Source organism: Lissotriton helveticus, chromosome 2_1, assembly GCF_964261635.1.
Source record: "Lissotriton helveticus chromosome 2_1, aLisHel1.1, whole genome shotgun sequence".
In the NCBI taxonomy this organism is placed as follows: domain Eukaryota; kingdom Metazoa; phylum Chordata; class Amphibia; order Caudata; family Salamandridae; genus Lissotriton; species Lissotriton helveticus.
Genome location: NC_136059.1, coordinates 131,545,202 through 131,563,974, shown reverse-complemented (window position 1 = coordinate 131,563,974; position 18,773 = coordinate 131,545,202).

Sequence of the window (18,773 nt, the reverse complement as noted above, 5' to 3'; positions counted from 1 at the left end):
GGAAATGAATGGGTAATTTGCAATTAGCAATTTTCTCATCGCAAATTTGGAATGGTAAAGAATCGCTATTTATTCCTTAAAATTCGCTTTTTTGGAAATGCAAAATAGTTATATGATACATATGGCGGTTGATGTCTAACAAGATAAGAAGCTTATGGATACATTTATGATGACTGGTGCAATGAAGTAGAAATCACTTACTTCATTGGTAGGCCTTTACAATAAATTATCTCCTCTGTATTCTTCATCAAGCATAACTTTAATCTGCAATCCTGAGTAGGCCTCACCTTAAACAAACCTCTGGATAGGCCACATCTTATTGTCATCCTGATTTAATCATTTATAATTCTAGGGACAGATTTATGATAGGTGTATACCTCTTTTGTGCCACTTAGAAAACATTGTCCATGGGGAAATGACTTAAAATGTCATTAAGACACATGAATGTTTTTTTTTAAAACGTTTGCAATTTTTTTGGGTCACTTTCAACATGGCTATGTGTCTGAAACAGTCAAAATCTAAATTTGCAATGCACTGGTGGGAGCATATTTACAAGGAATGTGCTTCATGGGGAAAGGTCTTATAATGTAATATGGGAAAAATGACATTAGAGATACTGAAATGCCTTATAGAGAAGCATACACCATTATGTCCTTGTCATAAATTTGCAAACCATTACTTTTCCCCAAAAACGATTTTCAAATTATATTTAGAAAACAGTGCACATGTGGAAATTACTTAAAATGTCAATAATTCAAAATTTGTGATTCCTTAAATGCAATGTATCAAAAAAAAATATGTAAAAAATGATATTAAGGATTTGGAAACTACCACCAACTTGTAGTTTGTGGTAATTTGCGAATTCTTTTCAAAAAGCATTTTTTTTTAAAAAAAAAAAAGGTCCCATATGACGCCCATACATGCCATTAGGGCATGTAGGTGTGCCATGTGCTCCCAAATTTCTTTTTCAGGGGTGCAGCAGGGTGTTCTTGAGATACCCCTGCACGCTTGAAAAAAATCCTATTTTGTGATGAGCTAATTGCTAATCACAACTTGCAACATTAATTCCTATGAGCCTCCTAGCCTATGGAAATGAATGGGTAATTTGCAATTAGCAATTTGCTCATTGCAAATTAGGAATAGTAAAGAATCGCTATTTATTCCTTAAAATTTGCTATTTATAATATGTAAAATATTTTGATGATACATATGGCAGTTCATCTGTAACAAGATAAGAAGCTTAGGGATAGATTTATGATGAGTGGCGCATCCCCAGGGATGTGACAGTCATCCTGCGCCACTGTTCCGCCACCCATGGTGTGCTGCATTTACAATGCGGCGCAGCATGGGGCAAAAAAGGCACAGATGCGTGACGCATCTGTGCTGTAAAGGTGGCGCATTGCTGGAGTTGTATCGTAAGTGCGATGCAGCTCCAGCAAGGATCAGGGGTGCCCCATCTATACAATGCTGCGTCAAGACCTATGCCAGCTTCAAGCAGGCGCAGGGTTTTGAAGCAGCTTTCTCCTATCTGATTGTAAATGCGGCACACCATGGGTGGTAAAGCAGTGGTGCACATTAACTGGTGCATGCCTGGGGATGTGCCATTTAATATAAATCTGCACTTTAACATTTGAGTATGTGCAGGGGACACAGAGTCGTTGAGGCTTATCCAAGGTTAAGAACAGATGAGTCCTGTTCAGTGAAAAATTAGACATAGGCTTCACCTGCTCAGCATCGCTGGACATGGCTAAATAATAGCTGCAAAATGTTACTCTTGTTAAATAATTTTACTATTATAATCTGTGAGATTTGTCTCTTACTCTGCAACATCTCATTGTTGTTGTCTTTCTTTAAAGATAAAGACAACCTCAACATGAGCGACAATCTGCAATCAGTTGATTTTGACCTCATCATTGAACTTGTAATTGAAACATCAGTGGATGTTGATCCATTGGATTATTTAAATCCTGAGGATGAAGAAGAGCGTGATGAGGATGCAGATTTGTCCGAATTATATGATATAGGATGGGAAGCTGACCTGCTTGAGCCTTTGGAATTATAAACATTTATTTTTAAAATTTATAATCAATAAAAAGTAAAAAGGTAAACCGTTTAATTTAAAAATAAAGACACCTTCAAAAACAGGTTATGTGTAGTGTCTTCAATAAAATATTAAAATATGCTCATAAAATTAGATCAGATTCACATATAAAATAGCATAGGTAACATAAATATAAATCTCATTTCTTTTCTGCTATTTCTGTATTGTAAATTTGCAAGGACTAAAAAATCTTCTATTTAAAATGTCAAGTAGTGTGTTATGTTTTTGATCACTATTACTGATTTACTGTTTGATAATAATGTTTAATAACATTTTTATTATATTTTTCCTCAGATTCAACTATGCCTACAAAAATAAGAGAGATGAAGGCTGCAAAACGTCAAAGACAGCAGGAGAAAAAAAAAATGCAGCAGTCCTCTAACAAAAAGATTTCTCAAGCGATGAAGAAAGCACCGGGTAAGAGCTCTAAATATTTCATAAGAAATATTTCTAATAAAAAAAATATTAGTACAGAAAATGTTTCAATCCATAACAACACAAGTAAATCAAATGGAAAGAAAAGGACAAATGAAAATGTTACTGCTAGAGCAAGAGATAAATCTGTGCATGATAGTAGAAGGAAACAACAGTTTACGGAGATTCGTAAACGAATGTTCCGTAACAGGATAATTGGCAATTTGTTAAAAAATATTAAGAAAGGTCAACAGAAATTAGTTTTTTATAGGAGAAAAAAAAAAGTTGAGAAAGTTATTGATCAGGCTTTTGAAATTAAACGTAAGTTATTTATTTTGATAATCAATAGAATTAGGAAGCTAAACAAGGCAATTTTTGATTTCAAAAGAAATAGTAGATGGAAGAGAATAGTTAATCGAAGTAATTTTTGTGAAGTTTTTTCTGGAGAATGGATACATAGTTCAAGCTGTGAGGCATTTTTTAATGAAGAGAGTTATTTCCAGGATAATGATTTGGTGCATGCAGTTGACATCAGTGGTCGTGCTTATGAAGTGAAAGATGGTTGTCCAGTTGAAAAAGAAAAACTTGTGACAACAGAGGCAGAAGAGTTGTTAGGTAATGAGGTTTTAGGAAGACGTGCTAAGGGTCCTGTGTACACCTGGAAGTGTAGTAGTATTTGCAGTGTGCGACAGGATTCCATCAATTTGCTTTGTGATTTTGTACGGTCATTTAACAAGAAAAGTTTGAAGCAGAAAATGAGGTTGTTGCAAGAATTAGATCCTTGCAGAGTGAGAGAAGTGACAGGTTTGCATGGTCATTCACTGGCTTGTCTTTCCAGGAGAGTATGCCAGAGTGTTTTTCATCATTTCAGGATGCTAGCAGTGCATCATAACAAAGTGAGGAAGTTAGTTAGACTGTTGTATTATGCTAAGAGTCCAGCAATTATGCTGAAACAATTATGCGCTGCTCTTTTGCATGGTTCTGAAATAGATGTGAGGAATATATGTGAAGAAATTGAGTTTTGTTACTTTGGAAGTAAAGAGGAGAATGTTGAAATTGAGCAAGAAATAGAGGGTCATTTGGAAGATACTGTACATGTTTCCAGTACAGATAATTTCCAGAGGGAAATTGCGACGTTTGACATGAAATCAAGTGAGAGGCCTAATTTCACTTGTGTGTGTTGTCGACGCACTTATTATAAGAATCAGACTAAGTTAGTGGATTTATATGCAAAAAGTGAAAGGGAAAATAATAGTGAATGGAAGGATTTTGCAACATACTTGATGGTAGAAAATTGTTTTGATTTGGGATTGGATCAACGTGTGTGTACTTATTGTTGTAACAAATTAAAACAAAACCAGATGCCTGCTAGAGCAGTTCATAATAATCTGGAATTGGTTGAGATTCCTTCTGAATTGAAGGATTTAAATACTTATGAATCTATTTTGATTCAAAGTATCCATCCCTTTCAGGCTATTGTAAGAATGGAGCCAAAGACAGGGAAATTGCCTCCATCAGATTTACAGAGAGGATTAAAGGGAAGAGTTGTTTATTTGCCTCTAGATTTGAAGAAAAACATTAACACAATTGGAGTAGAAAAAGTGGAAGAGGAACCTCTGGTTATCTTAGTTAATGGGGTTCCGACAAAGAATAAGAAAATATGGCAAGATTTAGTAGATGTTAGGAAAGTTAAAAAGGCAACATTGTATTTGAAAAAAAATAATAAATACTATAAGAATGTATATGTTGCAGAAGAGGAAGTAAGTGAGGAAGAGGATAGCGATTTGTGTGCTGGTCAAATTGAGAAAGTAGAACCCTCTACTAGTGAGGAAATATATGAACATTATAGTGTTCATCCTTTGCATTCAAAGGAAGTCATGGGGAATGCTATTGAGTTGTTTCAAATGAAACAAGCCAAAGGGAGTCCCATTAGTGTTTGGGAGGAAAGTTTGGAAGCTCGGTGTTTCCCACAGCTTTTTCCAACAGGTCAGGGAGGAAGATATGATGAGCGACCTCATCAAATTCCTGCTTCTGAATACCGGACTTTGCGATTGTATGCAGGAGATGCTAGGTTTCGACAATGCATTCCTTATTTGTTTCATCTCCTGTTTGAAAGCGATCTGTCTGGACTGTCATATGCAGTGAACCACATCTTGAAAAGTGGTATACACATGCAAAACATCTCGGCAAGTGATTTTATGGATAAAGTGAATGTCCAAGATAGTATTTTGGATTCTCACCTGATTAATCTCATGGCGTGTCAGCGTGGTACTAATGAGTACTGGTACCGTCGTCATGGTGATTTAAAATGTATGCTGAGGAACTTAGGTACTCCCACATGGTTCCTCACTCTGAGCTGTGCCGAGTATGGCTGGGAAGACTTACTTGAATTTCTACGAGAGGCAAATGCTAACGTAGAAAACATCGAATTCAAGACACCCGGAGAACTGTGCTCTTTGGATCCAGTCAATGTATGTAGGTACTTCAATCATAGATTTGAAGCTATGATGTCTTTCATCATGAATAAGAAGAATCCACCTCTTGGAGAGGTGTTGGATTTCTTCTGGAGAAAGGAGTACCAAGCAAGAGGTGCTCCTCATATACATATGTTGCTGTGGATCAAGGATGCACCTAAATTTGGAACGGATCCAGAAGACTCAGTGATGAGTTTCATCCAACAGTATTCTACGTGTGCTGTTCCAAACGCAAAGGAGAAGAAAAGCCTAAGAGAAAAAGTTCTGCGTTTCCAAAGCCATCGATGTGGAAAGTACTGCCGTCGTAAATTCCGAAAGAAAGACAAGTTCTACACCAAATGTCGTTTCGGCTTTCCACGACCGGTGATTTCTAAAGGAAGAGTAAACAGTTTGATGTCTTCGCTGCGACATAATGTGATGAAGAAATCACCTAAAAACACTTACAATTTGAAGAGGAACGAAGAGTCCAAGTACATCAACGACTACAACCCGGTGATTTTGTCCATGTGGAATGCTAACATGGATATACAGTTTGTGGCTGATAACTGTATGGCTGTGGCTCGGTATGTGACGTCTTACATCACCAAAAAAGAGAAGACAGAATTGAAGGATATGTGGGAGGACATTTCCCATGAAAAGAGCCTCAGCAAGAAGTTGTACAGTTTCAGTCTGAAGATGTTGTCGCATCGAGAAATCGGAGCGTACGAATGTTCTGACCGGTTGTCTTCAGCAAGTCTCTATGCCAAGTCCAGGAGTATCGTTTGGGCGAGTCTTGGTCTTGCTGCAACGCGTAATCGAGTTCTCAAACCTGTGCGGGAAATTGAGTATTTGGCGGAAAAGGAGCCAAACAGTACCGACATTTTGAAGACAAACATGTTGGATACATATTATCCAAATCGAAGCAGTCACCTAGAGAATGTTTGTCTGTATGAGGTTCTGCAAAATTACATGTTCAAGAGGAACATCAAAGAAGATACTGAGAAAGGAGTGTATGCTGTAATAGGAAGTGAGGGATGTCTGGTCAAGCAAAGAAAATGCCACTTGATAAACCATCGAAAATTGAGTGGCGAATCTCCTGAAAAAAAGGAGTTTTTCTATTTAGCACTTTTGCAACTTTTCAAGCCTTGGCGTGCAGAAGAGGAACTGCTTGGAGATTTCCTCTGTTATGAAGACTCTTTCAATGCCGCCAAGGAGACCATAGAATGTCCTGCTTTTCCCAAATATGTAGAAATGTTGAATGCGGAAATTGAGCAGGAAGCAACGATTGCAGCCGAGATTGCCAGAGACAGTTCTCAGGACAGTCAGAGTTCTGCTTCATTGAGTCAGGATCCACTAGGAGGACCTCTTATTGAAAATGAAGCTGCCACTGCTATGAATGAGGTGGAAAGAGCCATGGCACATGCTCAAGAGGATGCGGTTAACTTAGAAGAGTTGGAAAGGCAACTCAACGTTGAGCAGAGGAAAATATATGACGAAGTTACCATGCAAATTGATCATGGATTAAGTCATGATAAGAAAGAGTGCTCATGTACGTCGTTGAAGCCTGTCCGACTGTACGTGAGTGGAGAAGCGGGAACTGGAAAAAGTTTCCTCATTAAAGCAATTTCATGCTATTTGCAGGAAAGGACAGAGTCATCGCTGTCTTGTGTTGTCACTGCTCCAACTGGACTGGCAGCACATAATATTAAAGGGATTACTTTACATCGTTTACTGATGCTGCCAGTGGAGCATGACAACAAATTAGAATATCACAAGCTATCTGGAGATGCTTGTTTTGAAGTTTCAAGAATCTTGAGGAAAATGAAACTTCTTATCATTGACGAAGTAAGCATGGTTTCCAATGTCATGCTTGCCTTTGTGCATTTGAGGATGCAAGAAGTTCTCAAAACAGAGTATGATGTGTTATTTGGTGGCAAACACATCATTGTTTTCGGAGATCTTCTGCAGCTGACACCAGTGAAAGGGCAACCTGTGTTCAAAATGCTCACGCATGAAGATACCAGGAAGTGCCTAGGCAGCATTGGCAACGTCAATATATGGTTAAACTTCAATTATGCTGAACTGCATGAAAATATGCGTCAGGCAAAGGATGAAGTTTACAAGACTATTCTACAAGATGTTAGAATTGGAAAAGTGACCGAGCATGGGAAAGAAGCTTTACATGCACGATTACTGTCAAATTTATATCCAGAACAAGATGTTGTGCCTGAGAATATTTTTCAGAAAATTACTGATAAGAAATCTGGAATATGTTTGATGCCAACTCTTGCAGAATGTGCCAAATTTAACAACAAAATGTTGCATTTAGAAAAGCAAGAGATTGTGAAAGTGGAAGCTATTGATAGAGTAGAGCATATGGGATCAACAATTATTTTGTCTGAGAATCTGAAATCAAAATTGGATTCATTAGAGAAGACTATATCTAAAACTGCAGGTTTTGAAAAGACTCTGAATGTGTGCTTGAACTGCCGTATAATTTTAAGAAGGAATTTACATGTTGAAAGAGGTCTGGTAAATGGATCAATGGGTAATGTTGTTGATTTTGTGAAATACAGAAATAGAGATGGAATTGAATTTTTAAAAATTAAATTTGATGGCATTGAGGAAGTACAGCTAATTGCTCGTTGTTCTGCTAGATTTTTGCTTGTAAAAGACTTATATGTTCGCCGTAAGCAGTTCCCTGTTTGCTTGGCATATGCGGTGACAATTCATAAATCGCAAGGTTTAAGTGTAGACACTGCATTGGTGAATATTGGCAGTTCTGTGTTCAAGGAGGGTATGGCATATGTGGCATTGTCACGAGTTAGAACTTTATCGGGATTGTACTTGATTGAGTGTGATGTCAGAAACATTTGTGCAGATCTAGATTGTGTTAAGGAATACAATAGGTTAAGAAGAGAGTATGCGCCACATTTGCCTCAGTTTCCTTTGTTTGAGAAACGTCTGGTAGGCCGGAAACGAAGAAATGAGAACAATACTGGGGAGGTTGTAGCAAAAAGACAAAAAGTGAATGAACCTAAAATTACAAGCAGAAACAAAGAGGATTCTGTTGAAGATGTTGTTGGTTTTCAGTTTGAAAACAGTTCTGGTGTCAACTGCTATGCTAATGTAGTAATTAATGTTTTGTTTTCTCTAAAAAATGTAAAAGAAGAGATTGTGGTCAATTCTGATCAAAGATTTTGCAGTTTGTTGAATTCTGTGTTAGAGAAATGTAGCACAGATAGAACAAAAATAGAAAGTGTGTCTGAAATTCGAAATCTGTTAGACAGATGTTCAGGGCAAACACAATTCTCTCAAAATATTCAGCAAGATTGTCAGGAGTTTTTAATGTATATGCTTGATGTATTACATGCTGAAGGTGTAGATGTAGATCAGCTGTTTGGGCTTTCTTATCAATGGCAGCATGACTGCGAGAACTGTATGGTATCAAGTACTACTAGTGTAGACTCAGAAAGATTTATATATTTAACTTTGCCAGACAGTAAATCAGTCTCCTTTAATAAGCTAGTAAAAGCTGCTAATCACAGCATGGAGTGTAGCCAATGTAAATCTGAAATGATGTCCACATTATTTATACGAACATATGGCCAGTACGTCATTTTAATGTTCCAACGATGTAGGCCTGATGGAACAAAATTGACAACTTTAATAAAAAAATGTGTAGCTTCGCAGTTGTCAATATCAGGAAGGACTTTTGTAACTACAGCAATTATATATCATGACGGCCCTTCAATATCATCAGGACATTACACAGCTTATTTAAAGTCTAGAAATGGCTGGTCATTCTGCAATGATTCTGTTTTAATTTTCAAAAAAAAATTGCCGTATGACCTTAAAAACTCTTACCTGGTGTTTTTAAAACCAAAATTTTAGGAAAATAATCTCGGGATATGATCTGTGGAATTTCAAGAAGTTCTAATGGCTCCTACACAATTTGGCCTTGAGGATAAGTGTAGTTCAGAGACATAACTTCTAATCAAAGGATTGGACATCATGGAGATGTATGTGCACTTTAAATGAGTTCAGAAAAACTGTTTCTTTTCATAAGCTAATTGAAGCAGCCAATCAAAACATGGAGTAGAGGGAATGTAAGTCTGCAATGCTGTCTACTGTTTTACATTGCTTTGTGATTAAAAGTGATGTAGAGAATTAAATAATTGTAGTACTCATAGAGGTAGTGTAAGTCTGCTTCATATTAAGCAGTATCAGTGTCATAGGAAATGTAGAACATGACTGACCAAGAAGGGGAAGATATTACTATTCCAGGATTGTGAAAATGATCTTCAACATTTTAATTCTGAAAGTTGCGGAAATGCCAAATGATGGGATTGGCTTACAAGAAATCCAAGAGTTATAAATATCTCTGACTAGATTTGGCCTTGTGGAAAATAGTGGTAGAGAGCAAGAAGTCATTTATTGCATGTAACGTGTTTTTAAAAACGATGGAGGTTTTCTTTCAGAAAGTGGCGGGCTGAAAGTAATAACAGCACAAAAGAGTGTAAGCTGTTCATAGGACATCCTTGGACGTCATGGAAAGTAAGTTAACTTTAAGGAGTTCTGAATTTTATTTTCTGATGTTGTATGGGTTTTTTAAACACAATCATTTTGATTGTGTTTTTTTTTCCCCGCTGTTACATGATGAATACCTTCAAGTCACTGTTTTTAGTGAATTTTGATACATTCTGAGAACAGCAAAAATAAACCATTTAACATGTATAATTAATTCTGTACTGTTTGCATTTATGATGTATATGTAGAACTGTGTAGGAGGCATGGAGAAGGTGAGTTTTCTGTAAGTGTTAAATTTATTGTATGCAGTGCTGCACTTCTACGTATTCTTTCATATGCTGGACTACATCTGCACAATGAGATACCTAAGCAAAGGAAACACAAGTGATGTGATTGTGAAATGAGCAAAATAAATTGCACATATTTCAATTACATCACCTGAGTTTCCTATCATTACGAATCACATTGTGCAGATCAAGTTTAGGTCTGTCCAGGGAAACATAGGAGGTTTCTACTTTGTTGAAGAGTGCAGTGGACATGACTCACTTCATTAGTAGACTTTCACAGATATTATCTCCTCTGTACACTTCAACAAGTGTAAATCTCATCTTGAACTCTGAGTAGGCCTCACCTCAAACAAATCTCTGGATAGGAGACATGTTATTGGCATACTGAAGCGACACTTTTCTGAAACAAGAGCAATGCAAAAGATGCACCATGTTTTAAGATAGGCCTCACTTCATCTGCATCAAGATACTGTTAGTTTAAAATGTATATCTTTAGCATTGTGTAGAGGACCTGGAGAAGCAGAAGCTTCTGTCAGTGTCAAAGTTGTTGAAAAACTATTTGTCCTTCAATATTTTCCCTTGTCTTTTGTAATTTTTAAATACATATTTTAATTTTTTTCAAATGTTGGTTCTCTCTTTCACAGATTGAAAGTATAGAAATAAAATGTGATTAATTTAACGGCAATTACAAGGTAAATAGTTGTACTCTTTTCGTTACATTTCTATCACATTCACCTACTATTAGATCCACTGCTTCACTTCTTTAATCCTCAGTTTCTTGCCTTTGCTACTTTCCTCATTCCTTTCTCTATTACCTATTTACTCAACTCCTTCCACTCTTTTTCTCAGTCCCTCTGTTCTCATAGTTCCTCAGTCTTGTTCACTCACTCTATCTCTATTACTCTTAGTGTCTGTGAATTACTTTCCCAACTTTTTTTTTTTTGGGACCGCTTCCTGGGAAGTTGCCCGGTTCGCAAACCAGCAGCGTTATGGCAGTCCACCATTTTGTGTTTCGTTCGAATCAAGATACAAGATGGAGGGCAAATAATGTTCAGAATAGGTAGAAGGGGGCACGGTAGATGTATCTTGACCCCCTTGGTTTTCTGAGGGTGGCTGAGGAGGACCATAGTTCTTCACTCTTGTTCACTCTCTCTGTTTCTATTAATGTCACTGTTTATGACTGATCAAAAAAATGTTTTTTAAAAAAGAACAGTAACTATAAGGGAAGGAAATAGACAGTTATGTTAAAAGAAAGACAGCTATAGGGAGTAAACTAACGATACTGTTACCTACAATCCACTGCTGTTGATGTTACTGACCATGTCATGAATGATGTAATATGTGACATCATCAACAGTGGATTGTAGGTAACAGTATCCTTAGTTTACTCCCTAGAGCTGTCTTTCTTTTAACATAACTGTGTATTTCCTTCCCTTATAGTTACTGTTCTTTTTTAAAAAATATTTTTTTGGTTAGCTTCCGGTACGCGTACCGGGTAGCGCTCCGGGAGCGAACTAAGAGAAATACAGGTTGGCAGAGTTCCAAATATTCTACCAATTTTTTTATAATGGGGAGTTAGTTCTGAAAAGAACTTTTTTTTTAATGTTTTTGTTGTTTTATATTTTTTTTAGTATTTTTTGAACATTTTTTTACTTTTTTTGTATTTTCTGAACGTTTTTAAAAAAATTTTGGTTTTTTTGGGGGGGGGGAAACAAAAACGATCCATTATAAAGGGCTCAACAGGAGCAAAAAAAAAAAAAGAATTTATTTTTTGGTGCGTCTTGTGCAAACATTAATATGATTTTGAATTGCTCGCAAAATCAAAGTGATGCTACTTTCTCTGTAGCAGATGAAAGCGCCACATTCCACGCACACTTGTTTTACGTGCCCAAACAACATTTGGATGTTTGCAATCACCTCCCTCGCCTCTGGTCCCGACACCTCTGGAACCACCGATCTTCTTGCCATTTGGAGGGGATTTTGTTGTTGGTCACGTAGCTGGGCAGCACTATAATTATTTGGGTGCCACCTACTCATATGCCGATGCATAGTATGATTGCCATAACTATATTTTTTATCAGTGCCCCTTGACAATCTGTCACCGCATATGCGGCAAAACACGTAACGAGCATTCACTTTCTTTTGCCCCTCAGGAATTCTGTAGAATTGCCAGATATAATTCTCCTGTCGATTGTACCTCCTGGGCTCCTCTGGCAAAAACTCATGCTCTTCCTCCTCTTCCTCCTCTTCCTGTTCTTCCTCTTCTTGCAGAATTACTTCTGCAGGTGGTCCTCTCTTTCTTGGATTTGGTGGAGGTGGTGGGCTAGCACCAGCTGAAGCTACTAATGAAGCCATCACAAAGTCTCAATAAAGGGTCTTTCTCTCACCAAGATGAAAGTCAGAGTGATGAAAGAAGGAGGGGTTTTCATCATTTGGGAAAAACAAAAGTTCTAAACCAATGAAAAGTGTCCATTTTAGATCACATGACCTTGTATTACATCATTAGGAAACCAAAAGTGAAATGAACCAATGAAAAGTGTTATTATCGAGTCACATGACCTGCTATGTTTACATTACGCGGTCGGCGCCGCGCCGCGGATCGCTTCCGGTTCGCGTACCGCTGCGCTTCCGGGTACGCGAACGTAGCACGTAATATGACGTATTACGCGAGAACGCGAAACGTCATGCTGACGCGAAGCGTCGCGATGTTGTTTTGTAACGCGAGAGGTGCGCTAAAGGAACGTTTACCAGTTCGCGTACCGGGTCGCGCCTCCAGATTGAGCTAACGGGAAGCTAACCGGTACGCGTACTGGGAGCGAAACAAAAAAAATACAAAAAAAATTGTATAAAAAACATGTAAAAAATATTTTTCTTTTTAAAGAATAATACATTGTAAAGGTTTTGATATTAGCTATTAAAAAACCAATGAAATTCACTGAAAAAACCATAGGTTATAGACCATATATAGTTAGGAATTAGCATTTACAAAACCTTAAAAATTCACTGAAAAAACCATAGGTTATAGACCATATATAGTTAGGGATTATCATTTAAAAAATCTTATTTTACTCACACAAAACCATTGAAATTCCATATATAGTTAGTTGTACTAACTATATATCACGCACCCGCAATCCACTGCTGATGATGTCACATATTACATCATTCATGACATGGTCAGTGACATCACTGATGACATCACTGATGACATCTCAAATGACATCACTGATGACATCACTGATGACATCTCAAATGACATCACTGATGACATCACTGATGACATCTCAAATGACATTACTGATGACATCACTGTTGTGATAATACGATGAACCTCTTCAGACTCTAATATAACCTTAGATACACTCAGTGTAAACACAGACTCACAGATTGTCACTCATCCATGAAGTTACACACACACCTAGACAGTCATGCAAACAATCAATCACACCTCCATTTCCTTAACTATACAGTTAAACACACCTTACTTACTTATTCAAACAAATACTAAAACATATTTACTCACTTATATGATCCTGGATACAAGTTCACAATGATCCATACAGCCACTCACACATTCACTGGCTCTTATGCACAGTTATTTATATATGTCAACTCTCACATGTACTGTATTTTACATATGTACTTAATTTGACATGTAGCACTGAGATATCTATTCACTCACCAATACAGTCATGCACACAGTCAACCGCCCATACAGCTGTTTCCAACATGCACTTTTGAACCCATACATCTATGCACAGAGTCATACACTTCCCAGCCACTCACACACACACTCAGTCTCCCATACAAATGCTTGGGCAACCAATCAATAACCTATATAGTTACTCATATAGCTACTGATCAACACATGCAGCAGTTTACAGAACAACAGACATAATGATGCACAAATTAAGACAGTTTAGTCACTAACCCATGCACTCAGTGAGACACATTTAATCACTCACTCATACAGTCAGTCACGCACCTACTAAATCCTTCATCCAGACACTTCTACATCTACTCATTCTTCAATATGTAAAACATATTTAAACTTTACAGAAACACACAGTCACTGGATGATGTCATCAGTGATGTCATCAGTGATGTCATTTGAGATGTCATCAGTGATGTCATCAGTGATGTCACTGACCATGTCATGAATGATGTAATATGTGACATCATCAGCAGTGGATTGCGGGTGCGTGATATATAGTTAGTACAACTAACTATATATGGAATTTCAATGGTTTTGTGTGAGTAAAATAAGATTTTTTAAATGATAATCCCTAACTATATATGGTCTATAACCTATGGTTTTTTCAGTGAATTTTTAAGGTTTTGTAAATGCTAATTCCTAACTATATATGGTCTATAACCTATGGTTTTTTCAGTGAATATATATATATATATTCACAGAAAAAACCATAGGTTATAGACCATATATAGTTAGGAATTAGCATTTACAAAACCTTGAAAATTCACTGAAAAAACCATAGGTTATAGACCATATATAGTTAGGAATTAGCATTTAGAAAACCTTATTTTACTCACACAAAACCATTGAAATTCCATATATAGTTAGTTGCACTAACTATATATCGCGCACCCGCAATCCACTGCTGATGATGTCACATATTACATCATTCATGACATGGTCAGTGACATCACTGATGACATCACTGATGACATCTCAAATGACATCACTGATGACAACATCCAGTGACTGTATGTTTCTGTAAAGTTAAAATATGTCTTAGATATTGAAGAATGAGTGGATGTATAAGTGTCTGGATGAAGGATTTAGTAGGTGCGTGACTGACTGTATGAGTGAGTGATTAAATGTGTCTCACTGAATGCATGGGTTAGTGACTAAACTGTCTTAATTTGTGCATCATTATGTCTGTTGTGATGTAAACTGCTGCATGTGTTGATCATTAGCTATACGAGAGGCTATATGTGTTATTAATTGGTTGCCCAAGTATTTCTATGGGAGATTGAGTTTGTGTGGGGGTGGCTGGAAGGTGTGTGACTCTGTGCATAGATGTGTGAGCAGTTTATTCACTAGGTGTATGAGTTCAAGAGTGCATGTGGAAACAGCTACATGGGCAGTTGACTGTGTGCATGAGTGTATTGATGAGTGAATGGATATCTCAATGCTACATGTCATAGTAAGTACATATGTAAAACACAGTACATGTGAGAGTTGGCATATATAAATAACTGTGCATGAGAGCCACTGAGTGAGTGGTTGTATCGATCATTGTGAACTTGTATCAGGGATTGTATAAGAGAGTAAATATGTGTTAGTATATGTTTCAATAAGTAAGGTGTGTATAACTGTATAGTTGAAGAAATGGAGGTGAGATTGTTTCTTTGCATGACTGACTGGGTGTGTGAGTAACTCCATGGATGAGTGGCAGTGTGTGAGTGTCTGTATACACTGAGTGTATCTAAGGTTATATTAGAGTCTGAAGAGGTTTATCGTATTAGCACAAGAATGAATCCAAATGAGACGTCATCAGTGATGTCATCAGTGATGTCATTTGAGATGTCATCAGTGATGTCATCAGTGATGTCACTGACCATGTCATGAATGATGTAATATGTGACATCATCAGCAGTGGATTGCGGGTGCGCGATATATAGTTAGTGCAACTAACTATATATGGAATTTCAATGGTTTTGTGTGAGTAAAATAAGGTTTTCTAAATGCTAATTCCTAACTATATATGGTCTATAACCTATGGTTTTTTCAGTGAATTTTCAAGGTTTTGTAAATGCTAATTCCTAACTATATATGGTCTATAACCTATGGTTTTTTCTGTGAATTTCATTGGTTTTTTAACAGCTAATATCTGTAGCTGTAAAATGTATTCTTCTTTAAATCCAAAAATATATTTTATATGTTTATGAATAATTTTTTTTTTAAATATTTTTTTTTCTTCGTTCCCGCTTCGCGAATCGGGAAGCTTCCCGTTAGCTGACCTTGATGCCGCGAAATAGACCGCGAGCCGGTAAACGTTTCTTTACCGCAAGTGCCGCGTTAGAAAACAACATCGTGACGCCTCCCGTCCGCATGACGTTTCACGTTGTCGCGTGATACGTCATATGACGTGCTACGTTAGCGAACTGGTACGCGAAGCGAGTCGCAAAGCGCAGGTTTCTGGAAGCAAACCGGGAGGCCCTGCAAAGCGCTTAACGTAAACACAGCAAGTCATGTGACTTGGTAATAACACTTTTCATTGGTTCATTTCACTTTTGGTTTCCTAATGATGTAAGACTAGGTCATATAATCTAAAATGAACACTTTTGATTGGTTGAGAACTCTTGTTTTTCCCAAATGATGAAAATCCCTCCTTCTTTCCTCACTCTGACTTTCATCATTGTGAGAGAAAGACCCTTTGTGATCACTGAGCAATGGCTTCTTTAGTAGCTTCAGCTGGTGCTTCCCCACCACCTCCACCACATCCAAGGAAGAGTGGACCACCTGCTCAAGTTGTAATTCAACAAGAAGAAGAAGAAGAGGAACAGGAGGACGAGCACGAAGAGAGGCAGTTTTTGCCTGAGCAGCCCAGGACGTCTCACCGGAAAGAAAACTTCATTTGGCAATTTTTTTAAATTCCCAAAGGTCAGAAAAAAGTAAATGCAAGATACGTAACTTGCCTTATATGTCAAGATAGACTGTCCAGAGGGACCGACAAAAAATACAGTTTCGGAAACTACACAATGCATCGCCATATGACTAGGTGGCATCCTAACAACTACAGTGCTGCACAGTTTCGGAACGACCTAGATAATCTCCCTATTATGGCCAGAAGATCTGTTGTACCGGAAGTAACAGGACCAGAGAGCAGGGAGATGGTGCCAAATATACAAATGAGATTTGGTGATGTAAAACACATCTGCGCATTTTGCGATGGATTCATTTCCTACGGAGAAAAAAGCATCACTCTGATCAACAGAGCTATTGACTATCATATGCAAGTTTGTCCGAAACGCCCAAAATAATAAATACTTCTTTTTTTTGTTTTGTTGCTCCTGTTGAGCCCTTTACAATGAATCGTTTTCATTGCCCCCTCCAAGAAAAACCCAAAAAAATATAAAACTGTTCCGAAAAATTCAAAAACAGTAAAAAAATGTTCAGAAAAATAAAAAAAAAAGTTCTTTTCAGAACTACCTCCCCGTTATTAAAAAATTGGTACAATATTTGGAACTGTGCCAACCTCTATTTCTCTTAGTTCGCTTCCCAGTTCGCTCGCGGGTACAGACACTTATGTTAAAAGAAAGACAGCTATAAGGGAGTAAACTAGAGATACCATTACCCGTAATCCACTGCTGATGATGTCACATATTACATCATTCATGACATGCTCAGTGACATCATCAGCAGAGGATTGCGGGTTTTTTGGCAACATGCCTTATCCACGGTTTAATAACGCTGCCTTTTGCTTTATATAAGTTTTCAAATTGTATGAAATATATACCAATAGGTCGTTATGAACCTTTAGGTAGTGCTTTTCTTCATGAGGTCTGGTCGCTTCCATACACATACAGATGTTTCAAAGATGATCAAGAAGTTTATCTGAATGGAGAGGAATGCACTGAGACGCCAGATCATTCACTAATGTGTAGGCACATACAGTTACACGGTTCATGCAACAAACACCGACCAAATATGGCTTGCGTGTTGCAAGGCACGCCAGTTCCTGCTATCATCCCCACGTTCAAGTTGTTGGAAAATGGTAGTTATTTGATGCTCAATAATGAAGATTGTTCTGAGTTAATTAAAAGTATTCCTTTTATCGTAACAGTAAGTGAACGGGTTATTTGCTGCAGAAATGTTCTATTTCCTCCCACACATGAACATAGGGAGTTTTCAATCTGGCCACAAATACCAACCTTGAGACACGTTTCAACGGCATGGCAAGAATAAGAGCTCTTTTGTCTCAGAGAGAGGTGGCCTTGAGTTCGGCCCGTGAAACTTTCGTACTTCACATAGCGAACACCCATACAGAGGTGCAAAACCTTTTTCAATTAACATTTGCCTTTCAATTTCAGCAACATGTTTCCGACTATCTTTAACGCATCCTCCACAAAGTCCCTGGTGCACTTTTTTAAAGTTGTTACCAGTGGTCTCGTGACTTCATTTGAGAAAATCTTTGGAGTCATCCCTGCTTCCTGTCATTGTATTTTCTGCACTCTGGTTCGTGGATTGGCATTTTTACTTGCATTACCAGCGGACGCTCTTGTGCTTTTTTACATTTTTAAATATGGATGTCCCTCCTATGCAACCTCCGACCCTGCAGCTGCTGACACTGTTCCGCAATCGCATGCTAGAATATTATGGCACAATGCCGTTGGCGATATTAAGCACGGCATATGGATTATCTTTTCGGTTCTCCTACTTCACCTGTGTCCAGCCTGTATTTCACTGCCTGACCTGTGATTTCGATTGGGCCATTGATTTGTGTCTCTGCGGACCGGTTTCTCCTGACGTCGACTTTAATCAGCTGATGACTCCTATCATTACTCACGAGTTGGTTTGTCCTGGCGAAAGGATTATGGCTGTGGCATTGATGCATGGACTACTTGGTCCCTGGAATTTACTGGCGGCAGCACAGTCTTTCTTGGAAGAGAGCTTTCTTGAAAACCCACCGAGCTGTCCTCTGATGGTGATAGAGGATCCGGTGCTGGGAGAGCACGTATGTTCTTTTCCGCTTTTAAATTGGATGGCTGAACTGTTTTCGGATGAAGACGGTGACTTCCTATTGGAGGCTGTTGCAGCTTATTTTGCATACACAGTTATGTCATAGACCTTTTTCATGTTTGATATGCTGAGTACTAGCATTTCATTGACAATTCATTGACTTATTTGTCAAGTTTTTATTATTTACCTTGCCTATTGGCTTAAGACTCGATAAAGTACTTGGCTGTTTTATTTTTCTTTAGCATTAAATTTTCCTAGTTTTTAATGCTTTACCTTGCGGA